We start from the raw sequence: 18,853 nt of genomic DNA, 5'->3' as shown, positions 1-18,853 counted from the left end.
ACAGCCTAATCTAATCTCATACTTTATAACTTTTTTCCATCCATTGTTGATTAATACTAATGTTGATCCATAATCTACCATTGATAACTTGAAACCTCTTACATAATACATTGTCATTAGGCCTCACGTCGTATCAGGGAACATTTGAAGTGATTTGCGTGATCCATCTAGGGATGATACTATACTTCAATAACCTTATTTCATAGCATCCCAACATGATTCATCTTTTGGGGGTATTCTAATCCCGTGCAATTCCTGAAATCCCTTTCTCATTAAATCATTACTCAATCAAAGGCCTAAACGTCATTCTCTTATCTATATTCTGCGTAATCTCTCTTGGGTTATGTCCTTTGTCATAACTTTGCTCACAATGCTTGCTTTAGGGAAGAATATTCCTGAATGAACAATAAAGGTTATTCTTTTGTTGTCCATTCTATTATTGCCGGAACACTATCTCTGAAATTCTCACGATGCCGACTATTATCAAATCTTTCGATCCCTAATTCATGTTAAGTTTATCTTGTTCACTAGACCATACTGATTTATATTACTCCGGGGGTCTAACTTAGCCTTCTGGTAATCGCGTTCAAGGACCGCGACGGGCACTCGGTGCCTTACTCAACCGAGTACCAACGTAACATATCTTTCTTATCACACCATCATGGGTAAAAGAGCCAGAAGGGCCGTCATGAGATAACCAGAATAAAACATAAGGGAATACTAGACATATGACGATCCTACATGATATAGAAACTTATACATGTGACATACGGGCCTATAAGGCCGACATGATCATTTATGTACTCAAAAATAGGCCGACAAGGACATACAAGTATCCATATACATGACATCTGTCTACAAACCTCTAAGAGTACACAAACGTCAAAAAGGCCGGGACAAGATCCCGCCATACCAATCTATACATGTCCAAAGCATACTGACCAAATAGGAAACTTCGGAGCTAGTGGAGTGCACCAACACCTTCCGCTGAGCTGATATCCTACTAGGACGACTGTCAACCTGTCTATCGGGACCTGCAGGCATGAAACACAGCGTCCCCAGGCAAAAGGGACGTCGGTACAAATAAAGTACCGAGTATGTAAGGCATGAAAGCAGATAAAAGACATGAAAGAAACATGGAGTAAAGAACTCAACCCATAAGTCTGAATAACTCTGTGAATCATGAAACATTTATAATGTCATACATATGTGTATAAATGTCATATCATGCATAGGTATATGCGTACATAACATCATCATGCCTCTGAGGGCATCCCATCATATCATCTTGGCCTCTGTGGGCGAAATCATTAACGTATACCAGCTGATCAGGTGGTGGTGCGTATATAACGCCGTAACCTTTTTTCATACCCCATACCTCATATACATATAATATACACGTATATAATGCCGTCTGGTCATGGGTCAATGTACATGTATAAATGAATGCAATGCATAATGAAGTAAGTCAATAAGATATCTCAGAATGCCAAAAGATCATTATTCCTTCGGATAAACTATAACACCCCGAAAAATTTCGATGTACTTAAGTGTGAAGCCCCGAAAAATTTCGCAAATGAATTTAGGGTTTCGTGGTGCCAGGGTAAGCTTACATGTTTGAGGATTGTATAAAATCTTTGCGGCGTTCAAGCTCGCCGCGGCTCGGACGTTTTGGGTTGAACAATGTACTGAGGAGTAAAGAAACATTTTGGCAGAGAAATGCGTTTTTGCGGTCCATTATGCAACGGCAGAATCACTCTGCGGACCGCATAATGGACGCAAAGTGAGGCAGGTGTGGGCAGATTTGGATGCCATTCTGCGATATGCGACCGCAAAATTGTTTTGCGGTTCATTATGCGACCACAGAACAGGTATGCGGGCCGCATATTGACCGCAAACCCAGACAGATTTTTCCAGTTCTGGAGGCCACTTGTGCGGCCGATATGCGGACCGCATATCCTGTTCCGGAGCTTTATTTTTGGATTTTTATATTCCGGCCCTACTTCGTTAAATAGACGCAATGAACCATTTTTGAGCAAAAATCTGATGTTTTAGAGAGAAGTGAGAGTGTTTTAGAGAGAGAGAAAACCCTAGGCTAATTATTCATCAAGTCCTGGAAGATTAACAAGGAAAACCCATAAGGTCTTCATCCTAAAGGTAAGATTCTACACCCTAACCCTTAATTTCGAATTTTGTCTAGAATTGAGTAATTAGTAAGATAATATTTGGGTATGAGAGTTGTCCATCTTGCATGCATGTGTTATCAAAGGGTGTAAGAATATTGTTGAGCTAAGAATGGTAGATAATGGGTTTAGGATGATGAAACCCACCATAGAAGAACCTTGAAACTTTAATGCACACCTAGTGTTTGATAAAATGCTCAAATGAGCTAGAACCATGATCATCCTCCTAATTCTGATTCAATTTGTTACATTTTCAAAATAGATTGAAGTTGCTAAGATTTCCGGAACATTTTAGAGTGTAAGAAAGCTCAATTGAGGTATGTTGGCTAAACTACTCTTTTAGAAATGAATTCCATGATGTTCCCATAAGTTTCAAGTATGGTTATCTCAAGTTCCTTATTCTATATTCCGAGATGTTCCCAATAAATTCGATTGTCCCGAATAAGCAAAGTGCCGAGAATTATGTATTCCAAACGTGTTCTGAATGTTCCTATCACATTATGTTATCCTTTGAGAATGTGTTGAAGAATGATATGTGTATTAAAATGCTATGTCTTTTAGTCATGTTTCAAATGAAGGCTATGATGCCAAATTGTGTGAGAAAATCTCAATATGCTTAAGACTCTTAATTACTCATATGTGTACCTTAAATCTTGATTGGAAATGTCTTATCGTTGATAATCTATAAAGATGGTTGGAAGTGAAATAAGTGAATTGGGGATATGGAGTATGGCCAACGTGCCAAGAATTTAAGTTATAATTGTGGCTAGTGGTGCCAATGAAATGAGAGGGTGTGATAAAGATTACGAAATGAGCCTCGACTCAAATGTTTAAAAATAATTTCGAAAAAAGAATTTCCTAAAAGCTTTTGTATTCAATTCATGCCCATAAGTGGGTATTTTAATTAATGCTTTACTTTATAAATATATCCAGTGTGGCTCGAGTTCTCACATACTCAGGTGTTGAAATTGTATATTAACATTTTTGGGAAAGTGTATTGCAAGAATAAATGGTGTATTGATTGTGTATAATTTTGATGTGTATTTCTATTGTTGGTCGGTATGCCCCATTCTTTGGGAAGAAACCTTTTGTGTTTAAAGTTTCCACTACTAATGAATTTGAGGTATATGATTGCTGAAATATTATATATGTTGATATTTGATGGTAATCTTTGAAATTGAAAGAGGTGAAAGTGTGGAATATGAAATACGATCATCGTACCAGAAATAAAGAATCTTGTGAATGGACAAATGAGCCAAGGAAATATTGTTGTTGTGAGTGACTGGAAATACTAATGATAATTATACAAAGTGAAAGATGTTGAGATTGGTACAATTGTATTTATGTTACCTTTGTGTGCAAATCAAATCAAAAAATATTTTGGGAGCATCATTAGCAAAATCGAGGAAAGGTGGGTCATAAGGCCCACACCTGAAACTACACGTGCCAGTGTAGGGGTGAATTGTGATTATTCCTCTTATTTGGGATGAGATTGATGGGTTGATATTATTCCCGTTAATTGGGATGAAACTGGTAATAACTGTGAATTAAAAAAGTCAACCCACACGGCATATGTGGGAAGGTGGCCTAGCTGATCAAGTGGAGATCAGACGCCATATTGCGCATATGGTGGTACTACTCTTAGTAACAACTTTCTTTCGCATAACATGTCAAACCACATTGTTCGTGGGGAGATGGCCTAGCTGATCGGGCATGATCGGATTCCGTGCTAACAAGGACGGTGGTATATCGGTGCTAATGATCTCCCAACCAAAATTGTATATGAAGTCCGTATTTTGAAAATTATTATGTTTTAACTGGAAATTTGGATATTGTTGATTGTGGCTTGCTGTTTCTATGGTTTTCCCTTTCTTATCTGGGCATTCTATTTATAAAGAGGACAATTAGCTTTACATACTAGTACTATTCCATATGTACTAACGTTCCTTTTGCCAGGGGCGCTGCATCTTCAATGGTTGCAAGTGGTTCATCAGCGGGCAACTTTGGTCTCATTAGCAACTACTCCCTATTCAGCAGGTTTTGGTGAGCCCTACTCTATTCCGGACCTAATATCATTTGATGTTGTACTTTGTGTTTTGAGGTATAGCTGGAGCCTTGTTTCCGGCATTTCGATATTACTCTTCTGTTGTAATTAGAGGCTCCGTAGACAAGTTGTGGGTTGTGGTTGATGTTGGGAATTAAACTAGAAATGTTGGTATTTGGAAATCATGTTTTTCATTAATTCTATAAACTCGTAATATTTTAAAAATTATAAATGAAGCTGCTAATGGGAATGAAAAGGAAGTTGTTAATAAAATCTTTTCAGTGTTTGATTAAAGGAGTACATCTCCTCTTTATTCATGGATGAGTTTGGGTAGAAGAAAATTTAACAAGCTTGCTCGGCCGGGTTCTCTCGGTTGAGCGCCGGTCGCGCTCCCTGAGTTTGGGGCGTGACATAAACATTATCAACTTACATATTTTCCAAGACCCATGAACAAACGATATAATAATAGGACATTTGGGGAATTAAGAACATAGGCAACCTTAATACTTCTAAGAATAGAGTCATTTGTGAAAGTTGCATGTTTTCTCGGTTATGTCACACCCCAAACCTGAAGAGACGTGGCTGTCACCCGGTGCCATACTCGGCCCGAGCGTACCACTCTGTAACTGTGAACTATGGAGAGGTAACCCTCAACTTAGGCCGATGAGGCCATATTCTGAATCGTCTTAAAATAACGTCTCTCTTATCTTTGGGGCTAACATGCCTAAAAGCTGATATATATAACTGTGCAAGCCGACGAAGCCGCCATGAATATCTATTGATATACAAAATATACAAGACTCGTCTACAAGCCTCTACTGATGGATGTATTGTGATCGGAATAGGGCCCCTACCTACCCATAACATATATACATACATACAGAAGATGTACACAAAACCCTAGACCCGCCAACTCCGAAGGACGTGGAGCTTACCGATCAGGCTGAACTCGGGAAACACCTACTGAGGAGGTCTACCTGTATGTTTATCTGAACCTGCACGCATGAAATGCAACGTTCCCAGAAAAGGTACGTTAGTACGAAATAATGTACCGAGTATGTAAGGCAATAACATAACTGAAAGCTGAAGCTGAACTGATAATATAATAACCGAGAGTAACTGGGAGTCAAAGATGATTTGAAGATATACTTACCTGTTGATACTGACTCAACTCCTTCAATATAGTAAGTAAAATAAATGTTCGGCCCTATAAGGCTCGGTACGTATAACTACTCGACCGTAGTAGGATCGCTCATAGGCGCTCGGCCATACTAGGCTCTGTATCTCGGCCATCCTGGACTCGCTCATAGGCGCTCGTCCACAGTAGGATCTGTATATAACTTACCATCTGATCAGAGGTTGCCCAATAGGGGCCTGCCCACCGATTATAGCTCGATGGTGGTGTAAATACTATAATACTATATATATATATATATACCCTATGCTCTCTTGACTGGAAGAAGACAATACTCAATTGAATATAAAGTCCTGATAAGGGAGAATATTGTAACTTATGAGACTAGGATAATGTATATAATTCGGGAGTATGAACTTCTCTTTATGCCTCGTTATCAAACACATGTAGTTACGAGATCATGCCAAAGTGAAGGAAGGGCCTAGCTTTAACATACCTTAACTCCGTTGAGTCCTTAATACCTTCCAAGAAATTCTTTAAACAACTCAACTCAATCTACCACAACATAAGGAGATTCAAAATCAGTGCTGAGTAAAGGCTAAGTCCGCAAATTAAACTAGTAGCTCATTTACGTAAATTTGGGCAGCATCTCCCCTGTAACCAGGCCCTCCTCCAATACCATATACAAAAAATAAGAACACAACAATAACAACATGTAAGCATCATTTTCCAACCTTATCTCCATCACAATATACCACAAAATAACCCACACACCCTAATCACTTCATACATAAAATGACAACCAAAGTAGTGTTAAACAACCTAAAAATTATAACGACGAACGACCAGCCCACCATTCCGTCATTATGTGGTATTTCTCCACACCATTTGTCCTCCAAAACCCCATTAAATAGTAGCAAAATAGACAGCCCAAAGGCATCACGAAACAACCCACAAAATAGTCCACTACAAGTCAAATAACTCGAATTCACGGCTTCCAATCACCGTCCCGTGAGTTCTAACTATTAGGAAACGAATTTATCAACCTTTCTTGATATTTAAAAGATTAAATACAGAAAGTAGGAATATTCTTAACTATTAAATACATTTCAAAACTCAAACTATAAAGAAAACGAGAGGCGATATAGCGATACTTACGTCGTAGGGATCGTTTTAATGTTATCGCTACTTGATTTCGTGCCCGAGATGATAATCTTTTTTGAAGTACTTGTAGAGATCTTGAGGGTAAGGTTTGGGTGTTATTTGGGCGTGATCTCTGAAAGAATGGATAAAGAGACGAGCTAAGGGATGTAAATATCCCATTTTTTAAAAAGTCAAAAAGGTGCTATTTGGCACCCTATGATTGGCCCTTCTTCAGACGCTTATATATTTTTATCCGGGTGTCGTATGAACGAATGATTAAAAGAGTTGGAAACTACATTCCAAGACCTTCAATTTGGTATATAATATGTCCCAAAAAGACCCCATATAGCACACGCAATATATTGCTCAAAAACGTCCATTACAAGGCAAATTCTTAGTCGGTGTTTCCGCAACTTAAATCCGATTTTCCCAAACTTTATATTTTATATCCAAACGTCATATATAGTCATATCATAAATTTAAACTCATTTAAATTATGATTAAAAAATCTCATATTTATCATAACTTACTTAAGACTTCGGTAAACCTTTCTTATCCTTGTAGAAGGATTTCGTCCTTTTTGAGCTCACATTAGATAATCCTATGATGATAGTGACGTCTGAAGTACGGGGTGTAACAACATATCCCCTTAGAAACATTTATCCCGGATGATAACTCTTAAAGGCTTGCAAAAATGAGACGTAACATCGTTAAAACACTTTATATACTTTCAAAGAGGATCTCATTTTCAAATTTACATCAATTGACTTACGACGTACTTTCACGTACAACAATATGGGGTGTAACATCATTCTCCCCTTTGGAATATTCGTCCTCAAATGTTGACTGATGTGCTTATTAGTCTCATAACCTATAGCACTTGCGAATACTTTAATATTGTCCTTGCCATCTAGGCAATTGTTCTGTGAATAAATTCAAAGACCAGGGCATTTCCCCTATAGGCCTCTTCTCACATCACGACTTGTGATCGGAATTCTTCTAATATCATAACTTTGACTACCTTCTGTCATGCAGCCTGTGTGACTCTGTCCTTTTATGCGCGGATCTTCTCTCTTTTTTTCTCCAGATTTTTGCCAATCTCTTGGCCTCACTTTGTGAACATATACAGAACTATGACAAGATGTTCCTCGGGGCATATATAGGTGTACTGAAGTTCTTTTCTTGGTACTTTGTCGAATGCACCACTATTGCTATATTTTATTTCCTACCCTTGATTATCTCTCCTTATGGCTTTAGTGCATGTAGGTAGGTCATACTATACTATAACACTTACTTTAGCTTATTATTACCGAGGTGTGCTATACAACTACAGGTTACTCTCTCACTGCTTATCCCATATGTATAAATCTAAGTCTTTTAATGCTTTCTTATTACTGCTCATCTAAAGAATGGCATTATAACCTCCTCTTATACTTCGAAATTTTTATCCATCTATTGTTGATTCACCTTAATGTTGATCTATATCTACCACTGGTAACTTGATACCTCTTACGTAATACATTGTCATTAGGGCTCACGTCTCATCGGGGAACATCTGAAGTGACTTTCCTGATCCACCTAGGGGTGATACCATACCTCAATAACCGTATTTCATAGCATCCTGACACGATTCATCTCATATGGTTATTCTAATCCCATGCAATTCATGAAATCCCTTTTCTTAAAATCATTACTCATTCAAAAGCCTAAACGTCATCCTCTTATCTATCACCATTACACCCTTATTGTACTACCAAGGCATCATTTTATCTCTTCTAATTGCTCATATTCTTAGACTCCTCTGAGTTCCTTTAGACTGTACCGAGCTTTCTAAAAATTATGGAAACCATCAACTCTCTTGTTTTGATAGGCTTAATCTTGAGGCCTTACCTATTCTCGTCACCTTCTCACTCACCTTTTCATAATCTTACTCTTGTCTACCTAAAACCTTGTCTCTCAATCATACTTTAGCTCGCGACCTACACATATCTATTTATACTACTCGTAATCTTCCTTTAAATTGCTAGCACCATAGATTTCCTTTCGTGCCTTCTCAGTTGTCTTTAAATTGTAAGCAATTACTTTTCCTTGTCGTTCTGCCACTTGTTGCATGAATACTTACCTTATCTTGTTGCCCACGAATACTGGAATTTCCTGTAACTCATATGATCTCAAATATCACCTTTGATTTTTACTTCTCGTTCATTAGCCACGATGGTGCCACTTTCTTATGGAGTGTATACAATATTGTAGTGGGACTATTGTTACAAGACCATTTTTTTTTATGTTACTATGCTTAGGTTGAAGCCTTTTTTCTTATTTCCTCAGCTAGTCGTTCGGGGTAGTACATAGTGGAGAACCTCTGACTCCTGTAAAGCTACGAGCTTATTACATCGCATACCCGAAGGAATCTCTGATGTTCTTACTCGCCTGTAATTATCCTTAGTTACATACCTCCACGCCCTTATGCTCGTATGGTGCTTCTAAACTGAAGTTTTGAATGTCTCCCCAGTGCCACTCTATTTTATTTCTGGAACACTTATACAGTACCTTTAACTACCCTAACTTCTATCTGAAAAATTTTCAACAATTGTGATCTCGTATCTTTGAGACTGGATTCCCTATGTTGGGGTTCACTATGTTTATCTTGCACGATCTGTTGATTTATTTATATCCTCTTGTCTAGCCATAACTAGACTCTTCCTGAATCTACTACAGACTACTCGGTGGTCCATTCTCATATCTATATGATGCGTAACCCCTTTTGGGTTATGCCCTTTGTCTTTACTTGCCTCTCATACTGGCTCCTTATGTATCGAGTGTTCATTCCCACTTATTTATTAGTATCATATGATACAGAACCCTTACTGCCCCTCCCTGATGTCATGCTTGCATAATGTTCTGGAGTCGTATCATATCTGTAGGATCTGAATAAATGCAATCTCATTCCTTTCACCTTTTTACCGCATTCTTCATTTACTATTCCATAGTTACCTCTTCATCTTTGGTGTCTTTTCACATCTTTACTGGCATCTTACTCGCCTTGCGGTAACCCTTTTGTACCAAGGATAACTAAAGTTCTTACGCATGAGGGTGACACCTAGTGTAACTAGCACACTTAGTCCCTTAAGCTTAACTTTGCTCACAGTGCTCACTTTAGGAAAGCGTCTTCCCGAATGACCTTTAAAGGTTATTCTTCTGTTGTCCATTTTATTATTGCCAGAACGTGATCTCTAATATTCTCATGATGCCAACTATTGTCAAATTATTCGGTCCCTAATTCATATTCATTTTATCTTGTTCACCAGCTCATACTAATCTTTATTACTCCCGGGTCTAACGTTTCCTTCTGGCAATCACGTTGGATTTACCAACTTATTTCTCGAAAGAAGGATATTACTTTATGGCTTATACTCTTCTATTGTTTCAATGCATGTCTCCTCTTGTCTTTTCCTTCACTTGACTATAGACTCTGTCATCGTGTCATATTTTGATCTAACGTTATCACCCATATATCACATCTTACTCATGATGCTTTATTTACTCCCTTCTTATTCTCCGGATAATATTTTTGTCTATAACTTTATTCTGAAAACTTCAACAAAATGTTCTTTCACTTTTAGCCCCCCCTTCTTCATCTCACTGGCTCTTCGGAATGCCTAACATTCTCCTTTTTTTTACTCGGGGCTGGAGTCATACTAAGTTAAATATTTATCCCTTCTAGGATTCCACTGCCTATCTTCTGAAATTTTTGAAAATTCCAGTATTCATATCTGACTGTACTATTCTATAGTTCACCATCTGGGTGTCTCACAAGGAGATATATTATCACATTTGCACTATCTTCGAAAATGTTAGCTAATGATAACAATCCATCCACTATTTTTGGGTTACTCTAATCCCGAATGGATTCTGATATCCTATTCTTCTCTTAAACTATATCTGTTGGCCCCCATAGGGAATAATTAAGACGAGTGTGGCCAATTGCATATAACTCTATTACTGTTGCAAATAACTCATAATGCTTGTATTTCTCTGTCTGAATTGCAAATACTGATAATCTTCATTAACTAGGTACCTCGTGCTCTTCTTCATCTTGCTTCATTACTTGCCGAAACTTGTATCTACCTTCTGATTCTCTTATTTCTTTATATCATATGGGTGGATAGATATTCTTACCTTAGGGCTCCTTTTCAAGAAGCTTACACATCTTAGTACACACATGATCTACTGAAGACCTCACATTTACTCATCATAAGCATGATGCAAAATCGAGTTCCTCTGACTCAACTCTTCCACAACTAAATTCAATCTCTTAAAAACTGTCTTTCTGGATGTAGGTATTGTTGTATTACGATAAAATAAAATTTAGGAGTTTGAATTCTTACAACTGAGCTCTACCACACGATCTAGAGTAAGAAGAAAGAGTGATAGTCCTAAATGCTTTGTAGCCTCCTGCTTATAAGTGTGGTGCACAACACACCCATAAACAAGACTCTACTAGACACGACTTGTAGACTCCCTAGGAAAGAACTGCTCTGATACCAAGTTTGTCACGCTTCAAACCTGAAGAGGCGTGACCATCATCCGGTGCCATACTCGGTCCGAGTGTACCACTCTGTAACTATGAACTCTGGAGGGTAACCCTCAACTTAGGCCGATGAGGCCATATTCTGAATCGTCTAAAAATAACGTCTCTCTTATCTGTGGGGTAAACATGCCTAAAATCTGATATATATAACTATGCAGGCCGATGAAGCCGCCATGAATATCTACTAATATACAAAATATACAGGACTCGTCTACAAGCCTCTACTGATGGATGTATTGTGATCGGAACAGGGCCCCGACCTACCCATAACACATATATATACATATAGAAGATGTACACAAAACCCTAGACTCGACAACTCCTAAGGACATGGACCTTACAGATCAGGCTGAACTCGGGAAACACCTACTGAGGAGGTCTACCTGTCTGTCTATCTGAACCTGCACGCATGAAATACAACGTCCCCAGAAAAGAGACTTCAGTATGAAATAATATACCGAGTATGTAAGGCAATACATAACTGAAAGCTGAAACTAAACTGATTATATAATAACTGAAAGTAACTAGGATTCAAAGATGATATGGAGATATACTTACCTATTGGTACTGACCCAACTCCTTCAATATAGTAAGTAAAATAAATGTTCGGCCCTATAAGGCACAATATGTATAACTACTCGGCCGTAGTAGGCTCGCTCATAGGCGCTCGGGCATACTAAGCTCTGTATCTCGGCCATCCTGGACTTTCTTATAGGCGCTTGGCCACAGTTGGCTCGGTATATAACTTACCATCCAAACAGAGGTTGCCCAATAGGGGCCTGCCCACCGATTATAGCTCGATGGTGGTGCAAATATTGTAATACTATATATATATAGACCCTATGCTCTCTTGACTGGAAGAAGACAATACTTAATTGAATATAAAGTCCCGATAAAGAAGAATACTATAACTTATGAAACTAGGATAATGTATATAAATTTGGGAGTATGAACTTCTCTTTATGCCTCGTTATCAAACACATGTAGTTACGAGATCATGTCAAAATGAAGGAAGGGCTTAGCCTTAACATACCTTAACTCCATTGAGTCGTTAATACCTTTCAAGAAATTCTTCAAACAACTCAACTCACTCTACCACAACATAAGGAGATTCAAAATCAGTGTTCAGTAAAAGCTATGTCCGCAACTTAAACTAGTTGCTCGTTTACGTACATTTGGGCAGCATTTCCCCAGTAACTAGGCCCTCCTCTAATACCATATACCACGAGCGTCCGTACTTATCTATATTTCATGCTATGTTCGGGTAAAATTAGATTCACATCATGCTTTTAATTGTACTGTTTATGCCTATCATGTGTATTAATTGTCTTGATTAGAGCTGAGACTGGAGATTTAAATTGGAATTATCGACTTAGTTTCTTATTTCAGAAAACAGGGGAATACTTGATAAACTATAAAACAAATCCATGTTTTCTCGGCTCGCAAGTACTTTCGCGAGCGAGGTAAATTTCTCTACTCTAACGGGATCGGGCCGTTCGCTTCTGCATGATGGTAACACTACTCTTATGGGACGGGGCCGTTCGCCTCGGCAATATGATAACACAACTCTTATGGGATCGGGCCATTCGCCTCAGCAGTATGGTGGTAACATTATTCTTATGGGATCGGGCCATTAGCCTCGGCAGCTTCGTGCTTAATAATCGAAATGGGTTGTGGTTTGGGTATAATTGTGTTAGCGCCTTCACAGCTGATTATGTTATGTTGGTAATTTGATATAGACTTTTGAGTTGATTTACTGTAGTTGCTCTTATTTTATTCATTGGTACTTGTTGTACACTCACTATGTCTACTTTATGCAATTATATTATTATTATTTGACCTCTAGTAAGTGTCAAGTCGACCCCTCGTCACTACTTCTTCAAGGTTAGACAAGATACTTACTCGGTACGTATTGTTTTCTATATTTACGCTACACTTCTGCACTGATGTGAAGGTACTGAGAGAGGTTCTACTAGTGGTCACACGGGCGCGTAGCCAATCATTTACGAAGACTTAGTGGTGATCTGCTTGCCTTTCTATGATTCGCAACACCAGAGTCTCCTTCTATCTTATTTACTATTCCTGTCTATCACTTTCGAACAGTAGTTTTAGTAGTTTTGTATATTCTCTAGATTGCTCATGTACTTGTGACGCCGGGTTTTGGGGACTTGTAGTATTTATGTACTGATGTACTCATCACTTCTATCACTGTAGTTTATGTACTTATTATGCTTGTATTTTGTTTAAAGGAGTTGTCACGGTAGCCCAAAATCGTGTTTAATTCGTTCTATCTTAAAAAGGAAAACTTTCATTTTAAAATGCTAGAAGGGGTAACTAATTAGTAGAATCACTTGTGGGCTTGCCTAACGACGATGTTAGGTGCCATCACGATCTATTATGAATTTGGGTTGTGACAGCTTGGTTTAGATATGTCTCACGAGTCATGAGCAGGCCTAGTAGTCTCTTGCGGATCAGTGTGAAGATGTCTGTACTTATCTTCCAAAGGCTATCGGGTGTTAGGAAAGTTCACTTTCTTCATCTCCTATCGTGCAGTTGATATTGTTCTAAATATCTTTCTATTAATATCTCACAGATGGTTAGAACACGCGCAACGAATGTGCCAGGAGGTAGAGAGGCTGCTCCCCCCATTTCTACGACCGAGGCAGAGCCAGGGGAGGGCTCCAACTCCATTCAGAGGACGAGGGTGCCCTAGGGTTGCTCCCGTTGTAATACTAGTCGATCCAATAGAGGATCCTGTTGTTGAGGAGCAGGATGAGGCACCTGTAGCTGTGCCATCCCCGACAGATTTCATGGCTGCGCCGGGATTACAGGAGGTCATGGGTCGTACACTGCGGTTCATGGACTCTATGACGCAGGCTGGTTTATTTCCAGCAGACCCTACCATATATCAGGCAGGAGGGGAAGCACAGACCCCTATCGCTCAGGCTCTAGGGCATGCCACTACCGTTTATCAGACCCCGGGTGCACTACCTGCGGGCAGAGCCCGACCTATTGCAAAACCTATGCCAGAGGCTGTACCAGTCGCGACCGTTGATAAGCAGAAGCGGCTGGAGAGATGGACTAGACTTCGCCCCCTAACTTTGGGGGTGAGCGGTCAGAGGACCCCTAGGATTTCATTGACCGGTGCAAGGATAGGCTACGTAACATGGGGATATTGGAGTCCAACGGGGTCGACTTCACCACTTTTCAGCTTGAGGGCAAGGCCCGTAGATGGTGGCAGGCTTACCTTTTTAGCAGGCCAGCAGGTTCACCTCCCCTGACATGGGATCAGTTTACACATCTATTTTTGGAGAAGTACATACCACCTTTTGAGAGAGAGGAGCTTCAGGGTCAGTTTGAGCGACTCCGTCAAGGTCACTTGTCTGTCACCAACTATGAGGCGAGGTTCACTGACTTGTCTCGCCATGTAACTATTATACTCCTAACAGATGCAGAGAGGGTGCAGAGGTTCATTGCAGGTCTACACCCGGTGATTCAGGTACCCATGGCATGTGAGGCAGAGATGGGTACTTTCTTTCTTCAGGTTGTGGATATATATCGGAGGATCGAGCGTATTCAGAATCGCAATGGAGAGTTTGTACTGAGGGACAAGCGGCCCCGTCAGTTTGGAGGATTTAATGGTACCCCACTTGGGGGAAGGGGTCAGTTCATGAGGGGTCAGCCCAGTAGGCCCATGTAGTTAACACTACCAACTGCTCGGATTGCTCCAGTATGACCCTACTTCAGTGCCATTCTAGAGAGTACTTATCGCCCACCAATTATTTAGGGTTCCTCCAGTGGGTATTCAGGCTATCGGGGTCAGATTTCAGGTCAGCAGTCTGCTGCTTCGAGGGGATGTTTTGAGTGGGGGATCTTGGCCATGTGATGATGTTTTATCCTAGACTTCGGGGCAGGGCCGAGCAGCAGGACCATCGGCCCATGATTATCGTACTAGCTACCACACCGCCTGCCCGGCCAGCTAGAGGTAGAGGGAAGGCGGGTAGGGGTCGTTCTAGAGGTGGAGGCTAGTTAGGTAGCACTCCGGCTCGGTTCTATGCTATCCCTGCCAGGCCATAGGCAATTGCCTCTGATGCAGTGATCACAAGTACTCTTTCTACCTACCGTTGGGATGTCTCGGTATTATTTGATCCAGGGTCTACTTACTTCTATGTTTCCTCTCAATTTGATCCTTATCTGGATGTGTCTCGCAAGTCCTTGGGTTTTCTTGTATATATGTCCACACCAGTAGGTGATTCTGTTATTGTGGATCGGTTCTACCAGTCCTACGTGGTGACTTTCTGTGGGTATGAGACCCGTGTGGATCTTCTATTGCTCGATATGGTTGATTTCGAGTTTATCTTGGGCATGGATTGGTTATCCCCATACCATGCCATTCTTGATTGCTATACCAAGACTATCACCTTGGTGATGCTTGAGTTTCCCAGATTAGAGTGGAGGGGTTCGTCCATCGGTACTTCCAGCTGGGTTATTTCTTTCTTGAAGGCTCGACATATGGTCAAGAAGGGTTGTTTGGCCTTCTTAGCCTTTGTTTGGGATACTATTGCAGAGACTCCTGTGTTAGATTCAGTGCCGGTGGTACGAGAGTTTTTTGATGTATTTCCTGCTAATCTACCAGGTATGCCACTGGATCGGGATATTGACTTCGACATTGATTTGGTGCCAGGCATCCAGCCTATTTCTACCTCGCCTTATTTTATGGCTCCCAAGGAGCTTAGAGAGTTAAAGGAGCAGCTTCAAGAGTTGCTTGAGAATGGGTTCATTAGACCTAGTGTGTCACCTTGGGGCGCATCAGTGTTGTTTGTGAAGAAGAAGGATGGGAGTATGCGAATATGCATTGATTATCGTTTGTTGAACAAAGTCACCATCAAGAATAAGTACCCGCTTCCGCATATTGATGATTTGTTTGACCAGTTGCAGGGTGCCTGGGTGTACTCTAAGATCGACTTGAGATCTGGGTATCATCAGCTGTAGATTCGCGCTTCAGATATTTCGAAGACGGCCTTTCGGACTAGATATAGCCACTATGAGTTTTTGGTGATGTCCTTCGGCTTGAATAACGCTTTGGAGGCATTCATGGATTTGCTGAACCGAGTGTTCAGGTCGTATCTTGATTCATTTGTCATTATCTTCATTGATGACATACTGATCTACTCGCTTAGTATGGAGGAGCATGAGCAATATTTGAGATTAATGCTTCAGACCTTGTGGGAACATAAGCTTTATGCTATGTTCTCCAAGTGTGATTTCTGGTTTGATTCCGTGGATTTCTTGGGGCATGTTGTATCAAGGGAGGGCATTAAGGTGGATCCCGGAAGATTGAGGCAGTCCAGGGTTGGCCTCGTCCTACCACAACGACCGAGATCAGGAGTTTCTTGGCGTTAAGAGGGTATTATCATCGGTTTATGGAGGGTTTCTCATCAATTGCGGTGCCCTTGACTAGATTGACCCAGAAGGGTGCTCCGTTCAGATAGTCCGATGATTGCGAGGCGATCTTTCAGAAGCTCAAGTCGGATTTGACTACAACACCAGTTTTAGTGTTGCCTTCCGGTTCATGGATGTATACTGTGTATTGCGACGCTTCACGCGTTGGCCTGGGTTGTGTATTTATCGCGCCCTGAACTCAGGGAGAGCGACCGGCGCTCAACCGAGTAAACCCAGTCAAGCAAGCCTACATTACATCGACCTCTCATCATTACCCATGCTTGATTTACCATAACATAATTAGATCTTGACTTTCATATTGAATACATTTGGCTCAATGGCCCATAAATTCTTTCTCATGATGGTTACACAACTTCATAAATAGCTATAAATAGTGTGAACATAAATACATGACAAAACACAAATCTTTAATTTCATGACCTACAGTGTACATGGAGATTTTATGACAATAGATACCTAAATACATAAAATGAACTAGACCCAAACACCCACTAGACCTGTAGCGGGCTCACCATAAGCTGAGTATTGAAGAAAATTCCTATAAAAGATCCATATCATCTTGTAGAAGTATACCTGTATCCATTAAAAGATGCAGCGCTCCCGGCAAAAGGGACATGAGTACATGTGGAATAGTACTCGTATGTAAGGCAGTCAAAACAACATATAAAAATACGGTAACTCAAATAAGAGGCAAATAAAATACATCAAGAAACTACAAAATATCCCATAGAATCACATTTCAAGTCTTATTATACTTGCATCATTTTGAGCTTCTTTTAGGATCAACTGAGCCATATGAACTATACATAGAATACATTATATAATGTAATTGTAACAACATGTACAAACAAGGCCAATGAAAGTGGCACATTCTTCTCTTTTTTTACACATATACATTTAATAGACCGTTCTTAGTGTTCACATATCATATTATACACCTATGCGTCTCATAGACCGCTCACAGTGTTTACTTACACGATACAAATACACCTATTCAATGGCTTTGAATACGACATGAATATGATGAATCATGGTAACAATAAAAGGGCTTAGATAGCCATCAATGTCGATCCAATTTACTAAGAGCTTTCATTAATCATTTATAGATATTAAGCCGGGGATCCTTTATAACCACCTTCACACAAAGCGGCCCTACCGCCTCACCCCAATATACGCGGGTGGAGGTTCACGATACAATACCACAATCCCTACACAAAGCGGCCCTACCGCCTCACCCCAATATATGCGGGTGGAGGTGTATCATAATACCACAATCCAACACAAAGCGGCCCTACCGCCTCACCCCAATATATGCGGGTGGAGGTGTATCACAATACCACAATCCCTTGGCCATACATATTATTCTTCATTCATGGCACTGTGGCCGTATATCATATTCCACACTTTCATGTCTTTTCTTTCAAGGATTATTATCATAAACATCATCATATAGAATACTCTTGAAATATTTTTTCCCAAAATGGGCAATACACAATTTCTACTCATGAATATGTAAGAACTCAAAACATATTAGAAATACCTACCAAGCATAGCATTAGTTAGAACAACTACATTTGGACATGACTTGAGTACATAAGCTTTTGGATAATTCTATTTTAATTTGGAATAGTTGAATCAAGGCTCATTTTATAATATTTCACACATCATTTCATTTCATCGGCGCTATTGGCCACAAGTATAAATTTATTCTTGGCAAAGTGTCCATACTTTATATCCCCAACTCACTACGTTTACTTTCAAGCATCTTTATAGATTATCGACAACAAAGAATTTCTAATCACGACTTTTAGTACACCTATGAGCAATTAAGAGTCTTAAAAACATTGAGACTTCTTACACAATTTGGCATAACAACCTTCATTTGAAACACTACTTGGAGTCAAAATATTTTTATACCCAACTCATGCTTTGAACACATTCCCGAAGGATAACATCATATGATAAGATCATCCAGAACACATTTTGAACATATACCTTTCAACCCAAAGCTCATTCGAAATAGTTAATTTATAATGGATAACTCGGTACTTACAAGAACATCATGAGATTCAATTCTATGAGAGAAGTTTAGCCAACATACCTCACTTTGAGCTTTCCTTAAATTACTACAACGTTCCGGAAATTCTAGCAATCCCAATCTATTTTGAGGCATAACAAAATTGAACACAAATTAGATTATCAAACACTAGGTGTGTAAATTTGGCTACAAGGTTCTTCTACAAGATTTCTTTCATTTCACAATCCAATAGTTACTTATTTGAGTTCAACAATCT

The sequence above is a fragment of the Nicotiana tomentosiformis genome, chromosome 9 (genome assembly GCF_000390325.3).
Source record: "Nicotiana tomentosiformis chromosome 9, ASM39032v3, whole genome shotgun sequence".
Lineage (NCBI taxonomy): Eukaryota > Viridiplantae > Streptophyta > Magnoliopsida > Solanales > Solanaceae > Nicotiana > Nicotiana tomentosiformis.
The sequence above is the reverse complement of the archived record's forward strand: the minus strand, read 5'-3'. Positions refer to the sequence as shown.